Source organism: Camelus bactrianus, chromosome 5 (genome assembly GCF_048773025.1).
Source record: "Camelus bactrianus isolate YW-2024 breed Bactrian camel chromosome 5, ASM4877302v1, whole genome shotgun sequence".
NCBI lineage: Eukaryota > Metazoa > Chordata > Mammalia > Artiodactyla > Camelidae > Camelus > Camelus bactrianus.
The window spans coordinates 15,580,400-15,605,928 of record NC_133543.1 but is presented as its reverse complement, the minus strand read 5'-3'; the positions used below and the strand labels follow the sequence as shown (position 1 = coordinate 15,605,928).

The 25,529-nt window shown below is 40.0% G+C and overlaps 1 non-coding gene across 1 annotated transcript; it reads left to right on the top strand.

Moving 5' to 3' along the window:
- Window positions 1-17,105: 17,105 nt before the first annotated feature.
- Window positions 17,106-17,178, top strand: TRNAA-AGC (transfer RNA alanine (anticodon AGC)). Its single transcript has one exon. It is a non-coding gene; the product is annotated as a tRNA-Ala (tRNA).
- Window positions 17,179-25,529: the final 8,351 nt, after the last annotated feature.

Genomic DNA, 25,529 nt, shown 5'->3' with positions numbered 1-25,529 from the left:
ATGGGCAAAAACCTTGAATGGACAATTCTCCAAAGAATGCAAATGGCCAAAAGCCTATGGAAAGATGCTCCATAGGACAAATTATTGGAAAAATGCACTTCAAAGCCATGATGAGACAGTACCTCACACCCATTAAGATGACTGCTATCAAAAACAAACAAAACCCCCCAGAAATAGCGACTGTTGGCAAGGATGTGGACAAACTGAAACCCTTACACACTGCTGCTAGGGAAGGAACATGGCACAGCTCCTATGGACAGCGGTATGCTGGTTCCTCAAAAAATTAAACATAGAGTTACCATATCATCCAATAATTCCACTTTTGGGTATATACCTAAAAAATTGAAAGTAGGGTCTCAAAGACATGTCCATGCACTCATGTTCAAAACAGCATTATTCATAATAGATAAAAACGGTAGAAGCACGCATTGATGGATGGATAAATGGGTAACCAAAATGTCCTGCGTACAAGTTCAGCACGTGGGTTTCTTGATGGCTGTCTTCTTTCCATTAAAGATATTCTACTTTCCTATTAAAAGCTACTAATGGATAAGGGAATATGAATATGTGATCAAATACTTTCCTGTATGATACAAAAGAACATACCTCTTTAAAAAAAGTAGGATCTGGTTTCTTTGTTAGTATCACCTTAAGGGGTTTGTTGATTTCTGCTTCAGTGACTTGCCAGCAGGTAACAGTAGCAGTGTGTCCTCTAACCCCAGATGCAATTTGATGTTTAAATTCCAGCAAGAGATTCAGAGCTCACGCTCATGCTTATGGCCGGTAAGTTTCATGTTATATTTCAGTGAAAAAATGTATCGATTAATACAACTTTTCCTCAATAAGCTTTACCCCAAGTTTTGAGTGATAAGGTACTCTTTCAACTTATAAAACTTATGAAATGCTTTAAGGAAGAGTTTAGAATTCTGAGATGAAAACATCTCTGAAGATAAAGAAAGCCCTTTGTGGTTTAATCTGCATCTGATATTTGATCAGACTCTCCTGGCTTGCATCTTTCCCAAGCAGCTGATTTTTCTTATGCTTTTACTCATGGGTTGTTTAAATACCATATAATTAAATATAATTTAAATATTAAAGCCAACTTTATTCCCCTCTCATCACCGCTCTTGGTCTCACTAATCCATCTGCAGGCTTGATGGGACAGAATCTGCCAGTGAAGAAAGAAACAGAAACTTGCCCTCCAAAGCTGAACCAACGATTCTTTTGTGTAGCACCGAATAATTTGACTTTCCCTCCTATCAGCCAAAACATTTGTTTTCTCCTTTTAACTCTCCTTTTGGAAAACTTTGTCTTATAGATTCATTCCTGTCACCCCTCTGACTTCCAAGAATCTTAAGAATCAGCTTGCACCCACTTCTTTATATCCCATAGTTAATTTCAATTAGCAGTAGATTTCAGGTCTGCATTGGGTTAGAAAAAATCGCAACTTACAGGTACTACTTACAGGCATGTCTTCCTCACCACTTACTGGTCTGCGGCCAAGGATAGGTTATGTACTATGTGTAATTTTCTTTGTACTCATTTAGCAAAGTATTCTATTTGCAATGTCATTGTGAGAATTAATGGTATCTTGCAGTAACCACATCTTAATATATGGTATTATTTTATTTTATCCATAAGTTTTGTTTTGTTCACAGGTGCATCCCCAGTGCCTCTAGGAGTAATCAACACATAATGTGCGGAAAGTGTTTATTAGTTTAATAAAATAATAAGCGAGAATTATTGTAAACCAACGATATGCTCTGTTTCTTTTGAAGATGAAGACTCAAGGCTCACCTCCTTCATAAAGATTTTCTCATCAGTCTCATTCTGCACACAACTTAGCATGTCACTGTAGATCCTGTTTGATTGCCTTCTGGCTGTTTTTTGTTTATGAATCATTTCTACTCCCTCAAAATAATTAACTTAAGTTCAAGGGATATGTCTTATAGGACTACTGTGCTGTATAAAACACTTAACCAAGAACCAGGCATGTGATAGATTACCAAGAAAATGTTGCCAAGCCTTGGAGTTGGAACGAAATTTAGGGGTCACTGTGCTAAACACCCACCCAGTGCAAGCATACCATATGAATTTCACTCTGTCTCTACTCCCAGCCCTGTGTTACAGCTGCTTAAATAAAGCAAGAATGATGTTTGTCCCCTTAATGTGGACTAAAATCTGCATTCCCTTTTTCAGGGATGGTCAGACAAGGTGAGGCTCCAGTTTCATTGATCGATAACTGAAGGATGTTTGGGCGGACCATGCATTAATCTGATTTCTGAGTATATTTCCTCCCATGCTTAACATCAGTGAGTGGAATTGTGAAAAGTAACATAATCACTGGCTCATCTGAAAGATGAGACAGTATAGAACATATTTGTTTCAAAATTATCTAAAATCCTCATGTGAACCTGTGCTGTTTTTGTTTTCTCATCATCAAATGGGAAATCCGAAGATTTGTGGAGAAATGACATAGTCATGCAGCCTTTGTGGCTTTCCTCTTGTGTGGAGGAAATTCTGGCATTAGAATTAGGTAGTTAGTGTCTGGCTCTACTGAGTCCTGTAAGCTGGTGGCTGTGCCTCTCCAATTCCCTTTCCTTTTCCTGGAAAACTGACACCAAATAGAGTCGATCCTCATAATTCACATATTCCGTATTTGCGAACTCACCCACCCTCTGATGCCTTCATCACCCTCACATCAATGCTCATGGTGCTTCTGCGGTCAGTCTCAGGCACTCGCACCACAGCAGGAATTGGAGCTGCCGTCTGGTCATGTTCCCAGCCGGGGGCAGACGGGGTGCCCCTCCGACATCACTCCAGCTCTCATGCTGCAAACAGGGTCCTTTTCTCAGTATGTTTCGTGCCACATTTTTCAGATTTTTCTGCTTTTATTTTTTCTTGGTGATTTCACCACTTTAAATGGCCTACAAACCTAATGCTCCCTGGGTCTAGTGTTTCTAAGCACAAGAAGGCTGTGATGAGCCCCCTGGAGGAAATATGCGGATGAGCTTCATTCAGGCACGCATTGTGGTAGTGCTGATGGTGAGCCCAGTGCTAATTGATCACAATCTATTAAATACATTACCTTAAAAAACATAGACACAAACAGGAGAGGGTATAGATCAAGTGGCAGAGCACGTGCTTAGCATGTGCGAGGTCCTGGGTTCAATCCCTAGTACCTCCATTAAACAAACAAACAAACCAACAAATAAATAAATCTAATTTCCCCTGCCCAAAAAAAAAAAAAAAAAATCCCCACAAAAAAATTAGACATAAACAAGGTTGTGTTTATGGGTTGATGAGAATGAAGGGGCCAGAGGCTCATAGGAACATAAGCCTATATTTCCTCTAGGAGCGACGCTTCAGTTCCCATGAATTGAGTGTGGTGACCATGGCTAAAACTACCACAGATCATGAGAACTGACTGTATGCAGTTTGGTCCACTGGACCTGCGAGGCACATACCTGGCTTCCCAATCTGATATCTACTTCTGCCTCCTCCTTACTAGCAAAATTCTGCTATGTACACATTTGTTTTGAGCTCAGGAACCCATTCCCTCAATGGCCGCTGCATCGACGGTAACCGTGTGAGACATCTCTGGTCAGTGCAATGCAGCTGGAAATCTGATGGTTATTCCCGGCGTGGTCTTCTTTGCATTTCTAGGCCCTCTCCTCGTCCTATTTCTGGTTAACATGACACAGAGCAGCTGGTGGGCGGCAGCCTTCTTGCAAACAAGAAGCAGTGAACAGCATGACAAAGGCTCGTGAGCAGAGCATCCAGATCGCTGGCGCGTGGTCTCCGCCTTCTCCTTCATTCTTACCTTGGGGTGTTCCTTTGCGGAAGGCAGAGCGCGGGCAGCTTTGCACTGGACATGTTATTGGCGCCCATATTCACCTTTCACTCTGCTTCCTCAACACTCTTGGTTTCTCTGAAACTTTTTCCTGCCCCTTTTTCCTCTGTGTCTTCAAACATGCACAGATATGATGAAAAGGTTGACCCGCATCCTCACCTAGATGGCAACCAGCCCTTGATCTTTGGAAAAATGGTTTTTCACTGCCCTGGGGAATCATCTGACATTTCAGGCTGTCTTAGAATCCCATCCTGCTGTGGCCCCGCCATGGCTTCCATGACTCACAAGTTCCTCTCACTCTCCGGGAACTGGAACCAAAATTCAGTATCTCTTCTTACAAGTACGAGGTATTTGAGAAAAGACAATGCATTCCCCGTAATTGGGGAAGTGAGAGTGACTTGCATTTATTGAGTACTTATTGTCATGTACCAATCCTACAGATAAATTGGGATATTGAGTCTTAACCAGAAATACAACAAAATAAAACAAGACTTGTGAGTTAGCTGTTACCTTGCCCATTTTTCAAATAAGGAAACTGAGTTAAATAAAATAAAAATAAAGAAAAAGAAAACCACTTTCCAAATGTCCCAGAGCTTGCATTAATGAATTACCTAATATAGATAAAAAAAAAATCACTTGGAAAAAGTAGTGGCTTTAAACAGCAGTAATGAATGTATTATCTCTCAGTATGCTTGGTTCAAAGCCTCAGGAATGGCTTGGTTAGACAGTCCTGGAATGGGGCTTTCTCATGAACTTGCAGACAGGTGTCCCCTGTGGCTGCAGTCATCTGAGGTCAGACTGGGGCTCGTGGACCACTTCTCAGGGGCTCAGTCACATGCCAGGCTAAGGATGCCAGTTCTTGGCGGGAGACCTCAGCTGCTCACCATCCCAGCCTCTCCGCAGGGTTGTCTGAGTGAGTTCATGGCATGCAGCCAGCATCCCCCAGAGTGACAAATCCTGGAGTGCACTGCAGAAGCCACAAGCCTGTTATGACCTGGCGTTGAAACCCAGACATCATCACATCCACTGATTCAACGTGGACGTGAGTACAAGGAACCAGGGATCACTAGGGAGCGTTACAAAGACTGGTTACCACGAAAAACAAGGTGAAGAAACTTGGTGAAAGAAAGAAAGTAAGTAAGGAAAGAAAGAAAGAAAGAAAGAGAAAGAAAGAAAAGAAAAGATAAAGAAAAGAAAGCTAAAGAAAAGAAAGAAAGAAGAGAAAGAGAGAAAGAGAAAGAAAGAGGAAGAAAGAAAGAAAGGAAGAAAGAAAAGAAGGAAAGAAAGAGAGAGAGAAAGAGAGAAAGAAAGAAAGAAAGGAAGGAAGGAAGGAAGAAAGAAAGGGAGGAAAGGAGGAAGGGAGGAAAGGAGGGACCTGATTCTAATGCCAGCGCACCCTCCTTCAGCCTATACCATCTCAAAATTTCAGGCGTTTAGGCATTTAGGCATATTTCCATCCTTGACAGTATCCTGGATCTCAGGAGCACTGGCTTGAAGGTAGCTAAATTTCAGGGGCTAGCATCACTAAGCATCATTTCTGATAACAACATGTAATAAAACAACAATCAAACAAATCTGAATGTCTTTAGCACCTCCAAGATCTGACCTGGAATTGGGAAAAATAAAATAAAAGTTTCCTTGCTGGCTCTGGTAGGTCAAGGTTCTTGCTCCTGCAGGCAGCCAGAACATCTCAGACCGACGGGAAAAGGAGACCCTTTACCAATCTCGGTGTAGCTCGCTCCTGCTCCAAAGTCATCCGACCTCTTATTCCTGCTTTACTTCCCGTAATTCCCTTCTGGCAACAGGACCATATGCTAGGGTGGAAACCAGGGACATCTGGGGCCGATAATTTACATCTCTTTACATTTTTACTGGTGAGTACAAAAGCTGATGTACGCTTCCCAGGAAATGCATTCGGGAGAGGACGGTTGATAGCAACACTACAACCACCATTTAATGAGAGTTTAAAAAGGGCCACTCTCCAGAAGCGCATTGTATGTTTCAATCATTTATCCTCATATGAAATATATCTTTTGAATTAAGTATTATTACTTGCATTCTGTAAATGAAGCTTAAAATCTTAAGGAACTTAGCCAATGCTTGGGAGTCCAAGTACACCACCAGGGATTTCAGAGCCAGGACTGCTCTGGAATATCCAACTGTTTCCCTCCGCCACTGCTCATGCCCCCAGGGGCAGAGTCATTTTCTGGAGCCATTAAGTCATTTTTCCTTCATCAGGGAAGCAAAATAGTACCTAGTTCCTCCAGCCTTACTGAAGACTGAGAGAGTCGGCCTGAAGGAATTTTCCAGATGGCTTCACTTGAAGAGCCCAAAATTTACTTTAAACACTTTGACTGGAAGTCTTTTTCGGACACCCTTCTGCTCCTTGAATGGGTATTTGAAACCCCACATAACCTTTTCTTGCTAAGGCAGAGATGGCTGCAATTTCTATTCCTGCTGTGAACTGTCATGTTGGGATCGCTTTAGGGGTAACGAGGCTATTTAAGATTGTTTATTTATCCCTGTATTTGGAGGCTCCAGAAACAGTTTCTTCCATATTCTAGAGCTGGATAAAAATATAGAACCAAGTGTTTGTCTTCCTCTCTTTTTGGCGGGCGACCATCACCCTTACCTGTCCCAGATCTGCCCTCCGTGCAGAAGCCAAATCCTCACCACGTAATGAATGAGAGGACACTTAAGACAAAGGCCATGATGTTGCTATTCCTGTGCCTTAAATAAGAGAATCAGAACTTCTCCCGGGAAACTGGGTTAGTGCCAGTTTGTGAGTTGATGAGACCTTACTTAATTTCTCGGCGGCCATTCACATTGCCTCTGCTGTTTTCTGCAGTATTTTCAGATGTGTTGGAAGCTTAAGCAATCATTAAATAATTGACCATATGTTGTAGTTAATGCTTTCATGGTCGGATGTCTACAATACTGAACGTAAGACAAATATTAAAATAGATAAACAAGATTAAACTGTATAGCACAGGGGAATGTATACAAGATCTTGCGGTAGCTCATGGTGAAAAAGAAGGTGACAATGAATATACGTATGTCCATGTATAACTGAAAAGCTGTGCTCTATGCTAGAAATTGACACAACATTGTAAGATGACTATAACTCAATAAAATAAAATAAAATAAAATAAAATAAAATAAAAAGAAAATTACAGGCCAATAAAATACACACACACACACACACACACACAAAACATGTTCTGGGCCTTAAAAGGATAGATTAATTTTTCTGCTGAGGAAAGGGAAGGGGACATCGTGCCTGCATGTGACATCTTTCAATGCTCAAAACAATGCTCTGAGTTAGTTAACCAGTACTCACCATTTACATATAAGGAAAGCATCAAAGGACAGGGAACCTGGGTTCTAACAAAGCTACTCTGATTTTGTAACTGAGCAGGACACTGTGGGGCCTTCCGGGGTCAGACCCCTCCCTGTATCCTCTGCCGAAGCTCCTCTCTGAAGCACCCAGATCATTGTATTTCATGTGTATTTCCTGAGTTTTTCAGATGCCAAAAACCACTGCCAAAGGGAAGAAATTAACTACTTGATGATGGAGAGCATATGGCCCCAGGCCTTCTGGCACCTGGGGGTTGATAGCGTTGACGCCCTGTTCCCTCACGGAGAATCGCTAAGGAGGTGATCATGTATCCTGCGACCCCTCCCTCACCTGCCTTTAAATGAGCTTTGCTGACACTCTTTGGGGAGTTCGGGGTTTTCTTGGGCATGAGCCACCCCGTCCTCCTTGCTCATCCCTGCAGTAAACCTTTCTCTCCTCCAGACTCCAACAGTTCAGTTTGTTTCGCCTCACAGTGAGGTTGGCACGCAACTTGCCTTGGGAACAATTTCAAAACATGTGACCCTATTAATTCACTATCATTCCTGCCCTCACCAGGACGGAGTAGGACCTATCAGGCAGAAACAGAAGTACTGAATAGTCTTGATTCCAAAGTGCGATCAGTTGTGAAACTCATCAATAATTTAGCAACATTTTAGTGGAAGATACATGATTCAGTAAACATACCCATGGATGGTAAGCGGGACCACAGATTTAACAGCACATAAACATGAAAACTGCACCTTCGAATGGGAAATTTCACATTATGAAAACGTCATTGATGGATGAACATTTGTAAAAGAAAAAAAAATACACGTGATAGAGTGAATTACGTGTTTTCTGTGACTCTAGAGAAGGAAACAGAGGAGCAATGCCTGCTCAGAGGTGAGGTTAAATCAGGGACACCAAACTAGAGCTAAGTTTCCTCAGGACCAGAAATTGATGAAAGTGTGTTGTTGCCACAAAACTGGCCTCTGTAATGAAAACCAAAATGGACTGAGACTCAGAGGCAGAGTTTTGGGAGAAAAAGAGCATCTTTATTGCTCTGCCAGGCAAAGGGGAGTTGGAGCAGGCTTGTGACTTAGAAACCGTGATTCCATCTCAGGGTTGGGGTCTTGAGGTTTTCTAGAAAAGAACCAGATGGGTTAGAAAAGGTGATAAGCATCCAGGCGCTTGCCAGGGTGTGGCATTCCTCTTAACCTGCATGAATCTTTCCGGCTTCACGGGGTTGCAGGGGGGCGGGGGTGGATGTGGAGGGTCTTTCCACTCTTCTGAGATAATCGGCCCATTATGTTCTTCCTGGAGCACAGCCTCTGGGTAAAAACTATTGTAAAGAATGTCAGGGAGAAGGCTGGGGGTTACTTAGCACATGAGCAGAGAAGGAGGGAAAGCAAACTGCAGAATTTCTTAGTCAGAAAGAACCAGCAGACGGTTTTAGCATCAGGACAATTAGTTCGCTCCCTGCTCCTTCAGTATCATACATGGTTGTTGAGATGAAATTGCTAATATTGTTGTTATTAGTCAGAAAAGCAAAGTTCCACATCCATGGTTTGCCTCCTCACCCTTGTGTCAAAGTAAAGGGCAAGAGCGAAGAGGCTCTAGGAAACATCTAGAAAAACCGCCATGCCTCTGTTGTCAAACTAAAGGGAATTCGGAAGTAATCTATGGAATTCTATGCCCAAATCTTCATAAACTGATCAATTCAAGTGAGAGTGTGCACTCTTGGGAGTTCGTTTCCAGGAGTCAGTAGGACATGGGTGCCCACACACCTACCGTGCACCCCGCCCAACACACAGCATCTTAGGACACCACTGGTGGAATTTCCAGTTTGCTGTACAGACAATGGAAGCTCCAGCATCAGCGAGGGTCATGGTGCTAAAAGTTACACAGGTGTGATCGTTTCTCCAAGTCACGCTAAGCCTGTGAAGATCTCAGACGCTCTCCTTGATTCGTAGCCAGAGGAAGAAGTTGCTTACAAAGATGGCAAAATGTGTCACGCAAGTTAAAGCTCGTAAGAACAGAACCCGTTCAGCAACGGTAACGTTTAATTATCTGTTCATCGTCAAGAGTTCGAAACTAGAAATTCACCATTCTCCTTGATGACTTTCTGGAAATCAGTCCTTCTGAGGGGCATTTGCCCCTTTTTAGCAGGGATTTAGCAGCCGAGGGTTTTGGACGGGCATATTTGAACATGTATGAAGTCCGTACTTTAGATCTGAGAACAGATTTTCCTGTCCTGGAGAGAGGCGTTTTCACAGTTCACCCAGGAACAAGCATTGTTGCAATGGGCAGATCAGGAATGACTGATTAAAAGAAGAAGGGAGGGGGCGGGGAGGAGAGGAAGAGGAAGAGGAAGGAAGGGAGGGAGGGAGGGAGGGGGAGAGAGAGAGAGAAAAGAAAGAAAGAAAGAAAGAAAGAAAGAAAGAAAGAAAGAAAGAAAGAAAGAAAGAAAGGAAGGAAGAAAGGAAGAAAGAAAGAAAGAAAAGAAAGAAAAGAAAGAAAGAAAGAAAGAAAGTTAAAAAAACCCAAATGGTGAGTTCCTTTATAGTTGACTAATGCTACGAAAACTGTTGCGGAAAAAAAAAAAAAAAGTAAGCAATGAGGCATTATGGCAAATAGTCAACATTTTATTCTGAGGTAGGAAAAAAATCTGCCAAAGTCAGAGCATCCACTTGGAAAGGCCAAAACAATCTGATTCATTTTATGAAAGTTTTAAGTCTTTTATTGTGTGTAGTGGGGGGGATAAGTTAATATTTTAATTTAGAATCACTTTTACAGCTACTGCTAGCATAGATAAAAATTTATAGTTTCTCAGCTGTAGAGTTTTTAGATTTAATTAGAAGAACTGTTCCTTTTATGCAGAACTTTCTCACGGAGGTAGGCTGCTCTGATTTGAATTAATGTGCTTTAAATAATTTTTACTGAGTTTCCTGCTGTGCATAGCTAAATACAAGTTCTGCGGTGCGTGATTTTAAAAGGAAAAATTTTTTCCCCCTTGTAACTGAGATTGCGCTTTTTATTCTGCCCTTAGCAACAAGGACTCACAAACAAACATTTTCACAAGGAGAGGTGAGGTCAGTATGACCGTGATAATTAGTCAGTTCTAGGTTTATTGAGACATCTGCGCTCAGTAACTTGTAAGCTAGAAGAAAAATGTCTTACAAGACCTTAACTTTGCTTTTATACATTTCATAAATTCATTATAAAAGCAAAAGAGATGACATGTTTATGGGCTGAATTTCGTGAAAGAGTCTGAAATCGCGTAACTTAGAGGCAGAGAAGATTCACATGAGGTCGTGGAGAAGTCAGAATCCAGAACAAAAATACCACCAGCATAAGAGAAAACCACCCCAACCAGGGCAGACGTGGAGGATGCCCCCGCCTTGTCTGTGCTTGGGAACAGTTCCCCAGCTTGGACCTCACCGAAACCGCCGTCCATTTCAAGCTCTCATCTTTAAATGTGAGATGCAGTTACACAACCATTTGCGTGCACTTTCTTTGGGTCAAGCATTTTACACGTAAAATTAAATTTCAGGCAAACAGTATGAAGAGGATGGAATCTGGGCACGTTTGGTAATTTAACACTATGAGAAAAAGAAGTTTAAATGCAAATCAGTTTACATATTCCAGCTAAGTGACATGCCTAGATACACTATGAAAAGAGGGTTTAAAAAAAAAAAGTAAGCAGATGAACGTTTAATAATTGAGATCCAAGGCCATCCGTCTCTCAGTTCCCCAGATGATTTACAAGGTGAAGTTAGTTTCTGGTGTTCAGCATAGCTACCCTTTATACATATATATTTAATATTCTTTTTCATTATGAATCTTTTACATTGAACATCTTTTCATGTGCTTGTTGTCTATTTGTACATCTTTGGAGAAATATCTATTGAAGGCCTTTGCCTGTTTTTTAATTGGGCTGTTTGCTTTTTTTCTTGATGCGTTGTGGGAGTTCCTTATAATTCTACGTATCAATTCCTTATCAGGCGTACAATTTGCAAAGATTTTCTCCCAATTCTTGAATTGCCATTTCACTGTGTTGACAGCCTCCTGTATGCACAGAAGTTTTGATTTGGGGGGAAGTCTAACTTGTCCATTTTCCTTTTGTTGCCTCTCCTTTGGTGTCATCTAAGAAACCACTTATAAATTCAATATAATGAAGATTTCCCCTGATGTTTTTTTCTAAGTTTTTTTTTATATAGTTTTAGCTCTTATATTTCAATTGTGATCCATTTTGAATTAATTTTTTAAATTGTTAAAAATAAGAGCCCAGCTTCTTTCGTTCATCTTTCTTTCTCTTCCTTCTTTCCTTCTTTTCTTTCTTTTGTGAATATCCAGTTGACCAGCATCACTTTTTTGGAACGACTGTTCTTTTCTCATTGGATGGCCTGAGCACACTTGTCAAAAAACCGTTGGGTTTATACGGGAGGGTTTAATTCTGGGCTTTCTATTCTACTTCACTCATCTATTTCTCTGTCTTCACGCAAGATTGCCATAACTTTTTCATAAAATTTGAAATCAGGAAGAATAAGACATCAAATTTGTCCTTTTTCTAAATTGTTTTGGTTAAGTATCTGGAGATTTGCGTATAAAGTTTACAATGGATTTTTCGAATTCCTTTCTTTTTTTTCTTTTTCTTTTTCTTTTTTTGCCTTCCCTCCTCTCTTCCTAGATGTTTCTATTTCTGGGAAAAAATGAGTTTTCATAAGGATTTCACTCAATCTCTAAATCCCTCTGGGTAATAACGACATCTTAATCTTTAAGTCTTCCAGTTAACGGACACAGAATGCCTCTCCATTTATTTATGCCTTCTTTAATTTCCTGATATATAATTCTCAGTCCACATTTTTAAACATTTCAGCACTTTAAATACATCCATCAACCCACTGCTTTCTGTCCTGCAAAATTTCTGCTAGAAATCCACTCATAGCCTTATTGGAGAGCCAACAAGTTACTTATTTCTTGCTACTTTCAAGAGTCTCCTTTTCCTTTGGCTTTCAATAATTTGATTTTAACATATCTTAGTGTGGGTCTCTTTGGGTTTATCCTATTTGGAGTTGGTTGAGCTCCTTGGATTTTTACATCCATGTATTTCTTTAAATTTGGGAACTTTGGACCATTACTTCTTCAAATAATCTTTTACCTTTTTTCTCTCCTACTTCTAGGACTCTCATAATGTATATACCTACTTGAGAATTTTCTTTATGTCCTTTAGGCTGTTTATTTTTTGTTTTTTAGATCCTTGGAGTCAACAATTCCAAATGCTAGTCTTCAAATTTACTTATTCTTTCTTCTGCTTGTTAAAGTCTGCTATATATTTTCAATTCAGTTGTATATTTCAGCTCCAGAACTTGCATTTTTTAAGTCAATTTCTATCCCTTTCTTGACAGCCTCATTTTGTTCATTTATGGTTTTCCTGATTTCCTTTAGTTATTTGTTCATGTTTGTCTTTACTTTGAAAGATAATTGTCTTACGGTCTATGTCTAATAAGTCTGATGCCCGGGTTTTTTCAGGGTCAGTCTCTGGAGATTTGTTTTGTCCTTTGAGTGGGCTGTGCTTCCCTGTTGCTTTGCATGCTTCATGTTCTTTTGTTAAAAATTGGGCATTTGAAAAAAACCGCTTCCTCCTCTGGGTTTTACAGACTGGTTGGGAATACCTTCAAGGATTAGTGAGCCATTGAGCCTGGAGATCACCCCAAGATGAAGATTTAAGGTCTTCTCAGTCTTATCTGAGCATGTGTCCTCTGTGTGTGTGTGTGTGTGTGTGTGTGTGTGTGTTTCCTCAATTGCTTTTAAATGTCTTAATTTCCCAGGGATTCTCACTCATGCTCCCTTCAGGTCCTTAGATCTGTTTTGTAGGCCTCCTTGCAGTTTCCAAACATTGCAGTACCCACCACTACCTTCTGAGGGTTCCAGACTGAGATCAAAACCCTGCCTCCATTCCCCAGCTGAGCTCCAAGTTAGGCAAGACAGAACATGTCTTTAGGGCAGCCCGCAGAAAGTCCAGAATGTTGCAGACAAGCTGCACTCAGTCGGCCCTGTCTTAAGGTAGGGAGTTGAGAATTGTGTCCCTTTCCTCTGACTGTGCCAGGCCACAGTGTAGGCAGTGTGTGGCCAGGGCCAGTAAACCTGCCCCCAGATTCACCACCATCTGACTGAGACGTTTTCTAGGTTGAGCATTCACTTGCTTGCTGTTTATCTTTGGTTTCCAGAGCTCCTATAAAGTTATTTTCATCAGTCTGTAGTTGTATATTTAACATTTCCATATGGGAATAAGAGCCTAGTTCGTTTGCACCTAATATTATGAACTTTCAGAATTATATCCACTCTTGTGGATCTATTATGGTTATGGATCTAAACATAATTTGTACATTATTTTTAGCACAGAAACATCTTTCAATTCTGAATAATCTTGAATTATTTTGTTGATAATAACTTTGCTTTTTCTTTCTTTCTTTCTTTTCTCTCTTTCTCTCTTTCTCTCTTTCTCTCTTTCTCTCTTTCTCTCTTTCTTTCTTTCTTTCTTTCTTTCTTTCTTTCTTTCTTTCTTTCTTTCTTTCTTTCTTTCTTTCTTTCTTTCTTTCTTTCTTTCTTTCTTTCTTTCTTTCTTTCTTTCTTTTCTTTCTTTCTTTCTGGAACTCCTGGATATTTAGATAACTTCTTTGAACATGTGTTTATTTGTGTGTGTGTGTGTGTATTTAACTCATCTTCTCTCTCCTATCTCCCATTTAAAAAAATTACCTTTCTATTCACAGAACTTCAACTTTATCTTCCAGTTCTCCCAATGTGTTTTTAATTTATCCTACCATATTTTTAATTTCTAAAACCATTTTTCTGTTCTCTGGGCATTTAATTTTCTTATTAAGCCATTCATTTTTCACAGTTGTCATGTCTTTTCTTATCTAATTGAAAATATTAGTGGTGGGTTTTTATTAAGGTCTCCTTCCTCTGAGACGGTGGGAATTGAATTTATTTCCTTTGTTTCTCTAGTTGCTTCACCTTAGAGGAAGCATTCACTATGTAGACATCAAGTTTTATCTCATAATCAAACATGAGATAAACTGGTACAAGTTTACAGTTAGCATCTAGATTTGGGCTGATCAGAACCATCAGAGGAACCGTTTACAGCTTCCTGCCAGAAGTGGAGGACGGTTGTCAGAATTTTGGATCTTCGTGAAGGAGAGCATTGCAGGTTTCAGCGTGCATTACAAAGATGTGAGTTTCTTTCTCCTGCCCTCAGCCTTACGTGGACTTACATGTCTGCATACCTGCCCCAATGATGCACCTTCCATCTGGATAAATCTGACGGGCATGAAGGAAGCTTTTAGCTGATTCCCCTTCTGTCTGCCACAACCCCACCCTATTTTCAGCAATAAGTGGCACTGACCGTTGTTGCCTTTTCAAAAGAGTATAACCCATTACTCGTTATTGTTCAGCTACCCCTTGGGGTTTCAGGTTCTTTTTTAAATGCATCTGTTATATATTTTACCATATGTTTATCCGCTTTTCAAGAAATTGTTGTTCCAGAACTGTTAATTCTCATTTTATTTCTTTTTGCCTTCACGTGGTTATATACTTGTTTAATTGAAAATACTTGTTTTCTTGATCTGAATCCTCAGACAAGTGTAAAGAAGGAAAGGCATAAAATGATAACATTTGCCCAACCAATGGCCTGGAAACCTTTGCCTTGGCCAGACTGTTAAATTCATGAAACAAATGGTGTGTTTTAATTTCTCCTCCACACGCGCGGTGTCCTGTCCTATTTTCTCATCATAGGTTCTTTAAACCACTCTTTCTGGCCTTTCTGTAAATCTTCTCACCTAATGAGCATCATCTTTTTTTTTTTTTTTTTTTTTTTTGGCATCACTTGAAAGAAAGGTGACCAATTAGCATTTTCTTCAAATAAATTGTAAGTGAGAATGGAAAGCAATTTTTTTTCCCCCTTTCATTTCCTCGTTGTGACGCCACCTAACAGAGAGCATCCTGTGAAAACTTTTCAGAATCATTTTTTAAGAGGCCTTTTTCTATGTTTAACAAATCTTTTTCTACGGCCATCAAGGACTTTGTTGTACACATTAGCGCATTTCTGAAGTAGACTGACATCCCTTCTTGTATTTTGTAAACTTTTATACAAACATATCTTTTGTTTTAAAAATGTATATCTTCTTTCCAAAGCTGTGTGGTTAAGCAAGAGGACAGCTAGGAGATCACTAAACATTTCGACATTTTCCAGGCCTGAATTTTCTTTCTTTTCTATTTATTGCAGTGATTAAATGAGGGGTATTTTGTGTTTTTTTTTTTTTCCTTTCTCATCTAGCTAGAAATTTTATATTGTGACATGGATATGCCCTCTGGTATAATTCCAAATGGATAACAGACACTAAATGGATAAACACATATATTCCAAATTCAGTGACTTCTCAAGCCTTTGCTATTTACTAAGGGAAAAGAGAAGGATAAATTGGAAATTCTTCCCTGGAAATACTACCCTCAAACTCAATGGGATGAGAGTTTCAGTTTGGTTCCATAAACACTAATTTGCCAACAACCCCGACCAGGGCTTGTGAAAATTCCTGAAGATTGGATTTTTTTTTAATAACATAAACAGAAAAGTTTAATATATTTTGATGCTTTTGTGTAATTTCCTTTTTAAATAAAGTTCAGTGCCAGATAGATTTCATCCCTCTGTTGACTACTTAGCATTGGCAAATCAATTTCAAATGGCTGGAGAGCATCTCCAGGTCACTGTCAGCCCACTAGTCCCATGTGTGGGTTTCTCTGAGACATAATCATCATCATCTTGATAACCTTTCCACTTCTTTGTAATTACGTGAAGTGGAAGCTCAGCATGGTGACGTCTCCAACTGCTGTTTCAGAGCAGTGACTTCTTCAGATCTGGGTTAATAAGACACCAGGAAGCTGATGCTGCTGGTCTGGGTACCACGCTCTGAGAACCACTGATCTGAGAGAAAAAGAGGTGCAGCCCTGAGCATGTGTGAGATGCTGAGCTATCACAGTGCTGATGTGCCTGACTTTGAGATGGAATCTGAAATGTAAAATAAGTGTTAAGTCTTACCTATCGGGAAGGAAGAGTTGAGATTGTTGGCAACTCCCTGTCTCAGCCAAGTACCACAGAAGGAACTGGAATTGGACTGAATCTGTAAGTAGTGGGGTGGGAGGCATTGACTTGAAGTCCAGCTGGAGATTTGGGGGCAGGAAGAGGTGTCTGGAGCAAGCCCCGGGGCTTGAAATATCACACTCCTTCAGAGTCAGGGTGAGAGTGAATAATCCTTAAAAATACAAATGGCAGAAACACTGCCAGTATGCATACTTGTAAACTCACTACAGCAAGAAAAACAACTTCAGCACTCTAACTCAGCAGTGTGAAAACGTGGCTTTCCAATGAATGACGTTTGCAGGAAGGCTAAACTTGCAGAAATGTATCCTGACTTCCCTCATGAAGAAGCTCTGGCTTGGGGACAGCAGGCAGGTTCCAAAGTCAGTATTTGACTACTCCGTAAGGATTGAGTGGTCTTGAGCAAGTCTTTTGATTTATCCAATCATTCAATGATAAACCAAATCTCTTTACACAATATAATTTATGGATTATAGGAATGATTAACTATAGTAAAGTTTGTGTAGACAGTTTTTAAAGTTCACTAGGAATGACTAAAATTTTGTCTATTTTTATTGAAGTACAGTCTTTTCCAATGTGTCAGTTTCTGGTGTACAGCACAATGTCCCAGTCATGCAAATACATACATATATTCATTTTCATATTCTTTTTCATTAAAGGGTTATTACAAGATATTGACTATAGTTCCCTGTGCTCTACAGAAGAAACTTGTTTTTTTGATCTCTTTTTATATGTAGTGTTTAACATTTGCAAGTCTCGGGGGAGGGTATAGCTCAGTGGTAGAGCGCATGCTTAGCATGCATGAGGTCCTGGGTTCAATCCCCAGTACCTCCATTTAAAATAAACAAACAAATAAATAAATAAATAAACCTAATTAAAAAACAAATAACACCAAAAAAAAAACTTGCAAATCTCGGATTCCCCAATTTTTCCCTTCCCATCCTCCTTCCTCGGGTAACCATAAGATTGTTTACCATGTCTGCGAGTTAGCAGACCTGGAGATTGTCATTCTAAGTGATGCAAGCCAGAAAGAGAAAGAAAAATACCATATGATATCACTCGTATGTAGAATCTAAAAAAAATTAAGAAAAAAGAGAACAATGAACTCATCTACTAAGATGTTGTCTTATTATCTAGCTGTGTGGTGTGTATGCATTTTGAAACGTCAGCAGTTATGTTAGAGTGAGTAGCTTTAGCTACAACCATAGTGTGAATATATCCCTTCTTCCTGACTTCTTAACACTGAGAAGAGAGAAGATTAAGGACAGACATTCTGTAGTTTACTTCTCCACATTCCCAGTTTTCACAAGGAGTCAATACCATCCTTTATTGGAGTCATAAAAAAAATCAACATGCCATTTACAATTTACTAGGCAAGTCAAAATACCTTCCTAGGGGGGTTTCAATAATGAAATACTACCATTCACTTCATCCATTGCAAAATCAAATTGAAGGCCTAAGGGAAAAAGATCTCCCTGAAGAATTAACATTTTTCACGTTGCATGTATGTATAATACAATAATTCTTAAAGTGGAAGCAATTTTTTTTTTCCTGAGTGTCATAAGGGGAAAAAGGTAAAATTATCATTTTCACCAATCGGAATAAACCTACAAAGTCCCATGTTCAACATCTTCTAATTTACATTTTTAAGGTCTGTTTACAACAGAGGCAAACTCTCACTGCAAGATAATTGGCTTTTTCCTTTACTCATATGGTGGTTACTGCTGCTTCTAAATATTCCCATTTTGTTAGTTCATGGTTGAAAATTGGTTCACAAGAGATGCTTCTTTTTTTTTTTTTTTCCCTTTTGAGTGACTTCCATGGAGTCCTACACATAGCAGGCATTTGGTATAGAGCTACTAAGACCACAAGGCCAGCAAAACAAGAGCAGGCAACAAATGAATGCTCTTTACTATTTCACTCAGTCCTTTTTGTTAAGGATTCTGATTGAATAAGATGCCCCTTGCAAATGGCATTATTGTATTCTTTTTTATGGCTGAGTAGTATTCCACTGTATAGATATACCACAGCTTTCTTTATTCACTCATCCATTGATGGACATTTAGGTTGCTTCCACATCTTGGCTATTTTAAATAGTGCTGCTATGAACATTGGGGTGCAGGTTTCTTTTTCAAATTAGACTTTTCTTCAGATATATGCCCAGGAATGGGATTGCTGGATCATATGGAAACTCTATTTTTAGCTTTTTAAGGAACCTCCATACTGTCCTCCATAGTGGCTGTACCAGTTTACATTCCCACCAACAGTTCCCTTTTCTCCACACCCTCTTCAGCATTTATTATTTGCAGACTTTTTAATGATGGCCATTTTGACCTGTGTGAGGTGATACCTCACTGTGGTTTTGATTTGCATTTCTCTAATTGTTAGCAATTTTAAACAACTTTTCATGTGCCTTTTGGCCATCAGTATATCTTTGGAGAAATGTTTATTGAGGTCTCCCCATTTTTTGACTGGGCTGTTTGATTTTTTTTCTTATTGAGTTGTATGAGCTGTTTGCGTATTTTGTAAATTAGTCCCTTGTCAGTCACATCATTTTCAAATATTTACTCCTAGTCCATAAGTTGTCTTTCTGTTTTCTTTACGGTTTCCTTTGCTGTGCAAAAGTTTTTAAGTTTAATTAGGTCCCACTAAATTTTCTGCACTTTTTTCTATATTCTGTTTGTAGCATGAAAATCACTATGTGAGATTTATTGTTAGATTTATATAAATTATGTTTATGATAAAGTCAGGTAGACTCTTAGGATTGATTTCCATTTTTATTGTCACAACCCCTGTGACGATTGGTGGAGACAGTTTCAAGTATTTTGAACTGTTCCTTCACTCCATCAAATACTCAACATATGATACTGTTTGGTTTACCTTATTTAAGGAACAAATTTCTTGTGCCTTTCTTTTGCTTCTTTGTTAGTTTCCCTCTGAGTTTTTTTTTACTTTATTTCTCTTTTATTATTTTTCCTTAATTCATCATATCACAGATACCTCAACAGCATTAGCTACATTATCTGCTTTATTGAAATCATCACATTTTTATCCTGAAAAACATTTTCTTTCTTTTTTTCCCCTAGTTTTGCAAAGACTATGCCTTGTTGTGTGTGCTCACTGCAGTCTCTTGTTTTTAATCACATCTTCAGCTAATGTTTTGACAAAGATTTCACTCTGTGCAATGCGGTTCAAAGGGTATTGGCAAACGCATTATGTCAGATGTCCACAATTACAGTATCACAGAGAACAGTTTCACCTCCCGAAGCATCCTTTGCAGATCATGTATTTTAAACCCTTATACACCCTCAGTTTGATCTTTCCCCTCTGGTACAAGTTTTGCAATCTTTTATCTTAGCATTAACTCTTTAATGATTTCCTTCAAATGTACGTTGCACCTTGCCCATCCACTTACATTTTAGAGTGAGGGAACAGGAGTTCTGTGCCTAAGAGTTATTGAAACAACAACAATAATAAAAAATATATAAATTCATGTATGTGAAGTTTAATGAGAAGATAGTCCCTCACTATACGAGAGATTTCAACAAAGTTTGACTCAAGAGCTCTAGCTTGATATTGGACCATATCTGAGAAGGTAACAAATCCACCCTACCTGAGCTGAAATAGGTGCTATGGGTTCTGGAATCCCAAATCAGATGCATCCTGTTTTCTGGCAATTCTAGGATCCTCCCCCTGCCACACACACACACATCCACTAATGCAAAGCTAATCAGTCTATAAGCTCTGTATGTCCTGTCATACCATAACTCCTAGGCACAGAACTCCTGTTTTCATGTGGGAGAGAAGGATAGAGTTATGAGGAGACATGAGCTGTTAGTCTTATTGGGGTTCCTATGTACATGATGAGTGGTTTTAGTCATGTGCTGCTTTCAAGATTTTCTGTTTTACTTCAATATCTTAACTATACCATGTGTCTAGGTGGAAATCTTTTTGGAGTTCACAGAGCTTCCTGGATGTGCAGATTAATTATTTTTATAACATTTCAGAAGTTTTCAGCCATTATATCTTCAAGTATGTTTTTTGACACCTCTGCCTCTCTCCTTCTCTTTCTGGACCCCCATTATGCATATGTGGGTGTCCTTGGTGGGGTCCACATTTCTCTGGGGCTCTGTTCATTTTTCTTCATCTGTCTTTCTTTCTGTGCTTTAGTCTACATATTCTCTATTTATCTTGAAATTCATGCTCTGTCGTCTTCCAGCTCAGATCTACTATTGAGCCCCCCTAATGAGTCTTCCATGTTGGTTATTGTACTTTCCAACCCCAGATTTTCCATTTGGTTCCTTTTGTGATTTCTGTCTTTGTTGCTGGTCTCCTTTTTATGAGACATTGTCATCACCTTCATTTAATTCCTCAAATATGGCTTCCTGTAATTCTTTGAATATAGTTATAAAAGCTGCTTTGACATCTTTACTAAGCCCTACCTTTGACACCCTCAGACGAAGTTTCTATTGAATGCATTTTTATTTTTCTGGTGTATGAGTCACATCTTCCTATTCTTTGCGTGTCTCTTTACTTTTTGTTGAGAATTGGGCATTTTAGATAATGGATTGTAACCACTCTGGGTACCATATTCCAGCTCCTATCCCCATCCCCAAGGGACTGTTGTGCCTCCTGATTTAGTAACTTGGCTGGAGCAGTTCAGAGAAAGAAATCTGTTCCCCTCCCAGTGTGTACCTTCTGATGTCGTCCCGCCGAAGGCACTGCTTGGGCAGGGCTCCGTCCTCTGACCGTCAGGGATGACCGCAGCCTTAAGCTCACTCACTGTCTCATTCCCAACTCCCAGTTAACCTAAGCCTCTAGCTGGGATGCCTCTTTGGGTATCACTTTCAGCTATTCCCCTCCCCTAATTGCTAGCTGATTGCTCTATTGTTTTTAACAACACCTGGGGGATTGCTCCACAGTCCAACCCAATTAGAGTAACAATTTTGCAGGAGCAGGGTGTTGCCTATCTCTGAGACTTGCTTCAGTCTCAGGAGGGGACTTCTTAGCTGTCTCTTTCCCTAGTTCTCTTTGCAAAACGTTGAGCCAGTTGACTGTTTTGCTTGTTGCCAATTCTCTCCCTCAGCTACCAGCCCCCTCTGACTTGCTTATCACCAAGATGTTCCTTAGGCATAAACTTTGCAAGCTCTATTCCAAATAAAGGGAAAGTTTCAGAAACCTCTATTCTTATGCTCTGCCTTACTCCTGGATAGACTATCTATGTCGTTGCCCTGGGCTTGGGGCTGGGGATGACATCCTGCTTCACCCAATGGACATGTGACTTCATGGGTCGAGTGTTGCCTGGTGACAGTAGCCTCGGCTTCCTCGATTAGATCCTTTCATCATGGGACTGCTAACATACAAGCAAACTGGGACAAAGTAAATGAATTTCCTGTATTCTCAACCTGCTGTGCCTGGGGTGTGGCTTCTGCTTTATGAATGGGGGTTTGGTGGGCGAGGAGTCTCAGATCCTCTTGGCTGCACCTACCTGGAACAGAACTTCTGTGACATATTGCTGGGGAGAAGGATGAGAGATTCTGACTGCCTACACCAGCCTCCTGGAGTAAAACCATAGCTTTAGACTGGGAGATCAGGTCACTGGAGAGTAGGTTCTTGTCTCGTCATAGAAGTAATTCAGAGATGATATCTGGAAGTCAATAAGGTAAAGTGAAGATTTCTTAAGTGATAATACGCTCTCAAAAGGGGAGCAGGCAGACTCAGGTGAGCAGCTATGCCGAGTTTCTTTGGCAAGTTGATTATATAGAGAGTAAAAATGAATGGGCAGTATATTCATTAGGGAGGGAGGGGTTTGGGGTCGTCTTCCCTGATTATCATCCCAGCTCCACCTTCTGATAGGGAGGAGGGATTTTTGTCCTTATTAGTCTGGATGGAAAGTGTCATGGTGTCGGTGCATGATGGGTAATTCTGATCTGCAAGGCTAATTTTATTGAAATAAGTGCATAATGAGCAAAAGGACACATTCAGACACCAGAGATTCCTGCCTTTTCTCACTTTTCTTTGTTGGCCTCCAGGACACTTGTCACCCTAAACTGTGTGATTTCTTATCAGCCCGGAGGTTCCTGCTTTTCTCTGCCTGCTCAAGGACCCCATTGTTCACAAGATGTAGGGTTTCCTGTCATGTGGCCCTTGCCTCCCTCTCTCTGCTCACATCTAACTGTCTGCCTTTCTAACACTGGGAGAAGAAGGTGCTCATTGTCTTGGCCACAGATGCCCAGGATAGAGTTTCTTTCACACTGAGTTGGCTATGGAGGAGGAGCCAGGAACAGATCATGGCATAAATCACACACACACACACACACACACACACACACTCTTGTTGTTGTTACAAATTTTTGGTAGGTTTTCTTAAATAAACATTTCTTCATTTTCTATATTCTCGTAGGAAAACTTTCAGATACTTTTAATTTTGTATTCTAATTTTTACCAATTAAATGGGTGTTTCACTGGGGAAAATATTTGCTGAACTCCTGACATGGTCATTCTGGAGTAAGAAAGCAAATTTTTGACTATGTGAAATTTATTGTATGGCAGTGAGATTTTGGGAAAAAATAACAAAGAAGTTTGCAGGCCTTAAAAGCAACAAAATACTTCCTAAAGGGCTCTGGATCAGAGTGGGGCTTTGAACTATGGGTGAGATTATGATATACAGCCTCCTATGAAGTCAGCACATGTGAAGGGTCATTAAAGCACTGGGTATCAGAGCTCCCAAGTATCTGTCTTATTGGAAGTCGTTTATTTAGTTTATGCAAAATACCAGTAATAGATCGAGAAGTGAGGCTTATAATACCCCTAGAAACTTCAGGGAGTGATTGGCTATAATTATTTTTCTAGAGTGAGCGTAAAGGACTTGTCATACTTAAACAACAAGGAATGGGTACAGTACATATTTTATTTACATTTGATGGCTGAGGATGGTTCATTTAAACAAAAATAGATGTTCACCTCGGACCACGATTCTGAGCTTGTGTGCTGCGTAGAGGGCACAAAAGACAGTGGGTCTCTTGGATAAAAATGAGTGCAGATTAATTCATGAACATTTCATGATTAAAGGTGTGAAAGGAACTCATAATATTTGCTTTATTTTGATTGCAGTTCTTAGGATATAGCCACCCGTTATTTCAGTTGCTTTCACTATGGAGTTTGAGTCTGTAATTTGTTAGTTTGGTATTACCATCTTATTAGCTGTTTAGACGATCTTCCCAAGATTTCTCTTAATTATTACTACTAACTTAATACAAGAAAAGCTGATCTTTCTTGCTTTCATGGTCTCTCATCCATCTTTTTTTTTTTTTTTTTTCTGGTAGCTCAGCCACTGACATTACCGTTTGGTGACACAGAAACTGGAAACCTTCTCCGGGGACGATTCTCTGGTTATTTGGATTTGGTTTCCTTGTGGCTAAGTCATGGCGTTTTCAGAGTTTCCACTGTGCTTCTCCAAACCCCACTCCCTCAGGCAGTCACACTTACTGATTCCAAAACACCTACCTCTGTGGATTGAGATCAATACTTGAATCTTCATCAGAAACTCAGCCTCTTGACTAACTCCTATTGACTATCTTATTGCTTCCACTGACCAGTATCTTAACAACTACAAAATCTAGTCTCCTGTTACTACTTTTGAACACACTGAAAATAGAATAAATAAATACATTCTTTTTGTAGTTTTTTTTTTTTTTGCCTGCTCTCAAGAGAATTCTCTGTCATGTTCTAACCATAACTTGTCTGAATTTATTGAAAGTGTGAGACGGGATAACTAAAACGTCTCAAAGAATAATTGTCTCTGCATTCATAACAGTTGGAGAAAACACATCTTTCCATACTGGGAGATACAAGTGACAGACGGGACTATAGCCCCCATAAGTTTCTAATGGATCAGATGGAAGCTGTAAGACCATGTAGGTCTGAAGTTTACATTCTGATATGCCTTGTCAAACCCTTTTCTGTATCTTGATGAACGTTTGCCATATCTCCGACACGGAGACCAAGGTAATGACTAGACTGATTATCTCTCTGCACAAATCATATTACTCTAAGTTAAATCGTCTTCATATAACCATCTTCAATAATTAGTTTTCTCTGTGCCTTCCATCCTTTTCCTTGCCTGGATTTCTACATGGCCCCGTGCTTTCTTCATATTGGAAGGCAGTTTACCTGTCCTGCTCAAAACTTCCCTGGAAAACCCTGGCCCATTGTTTTTTTCCCCCAATTTTATATTATTTGCACTTGCTGATGAAAGCCTAATTATTTCTGGATAACTTGAAAGACTCCGTCTAAAACGCAGTTCATAGCAACTCAAAACATAAAGATGGCATAGGCGCTGAGCTGAACCCCGATCTCGCTCTTTCTGCCAGCAAGTGAATTCGTTTTCCAGTCACAGAAATGGGTTGACTGGGGGGAAAAAAGTGTATAAATTTGCAGGTGCCCTTGGAAGGGGCTGAGTTTGCAAATTTAATCCTAATTGGATAAGGGTTCGGGCAACCTTTGAGAGCAAACAAATCACTAGACTATTCTCTAACTGAACACCCAGGATTAGCAGGCTGGGAAGTCTGTTTTAGGTTGGTTAATATCCTGGAAAGCTTTTACAATCTCTTGCTGAAACTATACACAACATGAATTAGCAGGTCAAATCTTCTGCCAGAGTCAGGGCTAGGGTTAGGGCAAAATCCATGCCTCCCTCCGCACACTTGCAGGAGAAGACAAGCCGGACTTTCATCTCTCCTGGGCTGACATCAGTTTTCTCAGTCTCCCTTCTTGGGAACTGTATTAGTCAACTCAGGCTGTCATAACAGAAAACCATGGAGTTGGTGGCTTAAGCAAAAGAAATTTATTTCTCAGTGTCCTGGGGGCTGGAAGTTCAATATCAAGGTGCCATCTGGGTTTGTTTTCCTGGAGACATCCTCTTGGTTTGCAGATGGCCACCTTTCTGCAGGGTCCTCACATGACCTTTCCTCTGTGCTTGAGTGGAGAGAGGGGATTCTCTGGTGTTCCTTCCTTTTCTTACAAGGGCACAAATCTCATTAGATTGGGACCCCACCCTTCTGACTTCATTTACCTTCAGTTATCTCTCTCAAGGCTCTTTCAAACCCAGTCACATGGGGTTAGGACTTCAGTGTACGGATTTGAGGGACACACAATCAAATCTAGTTGCATGTGGAGAATGGTCA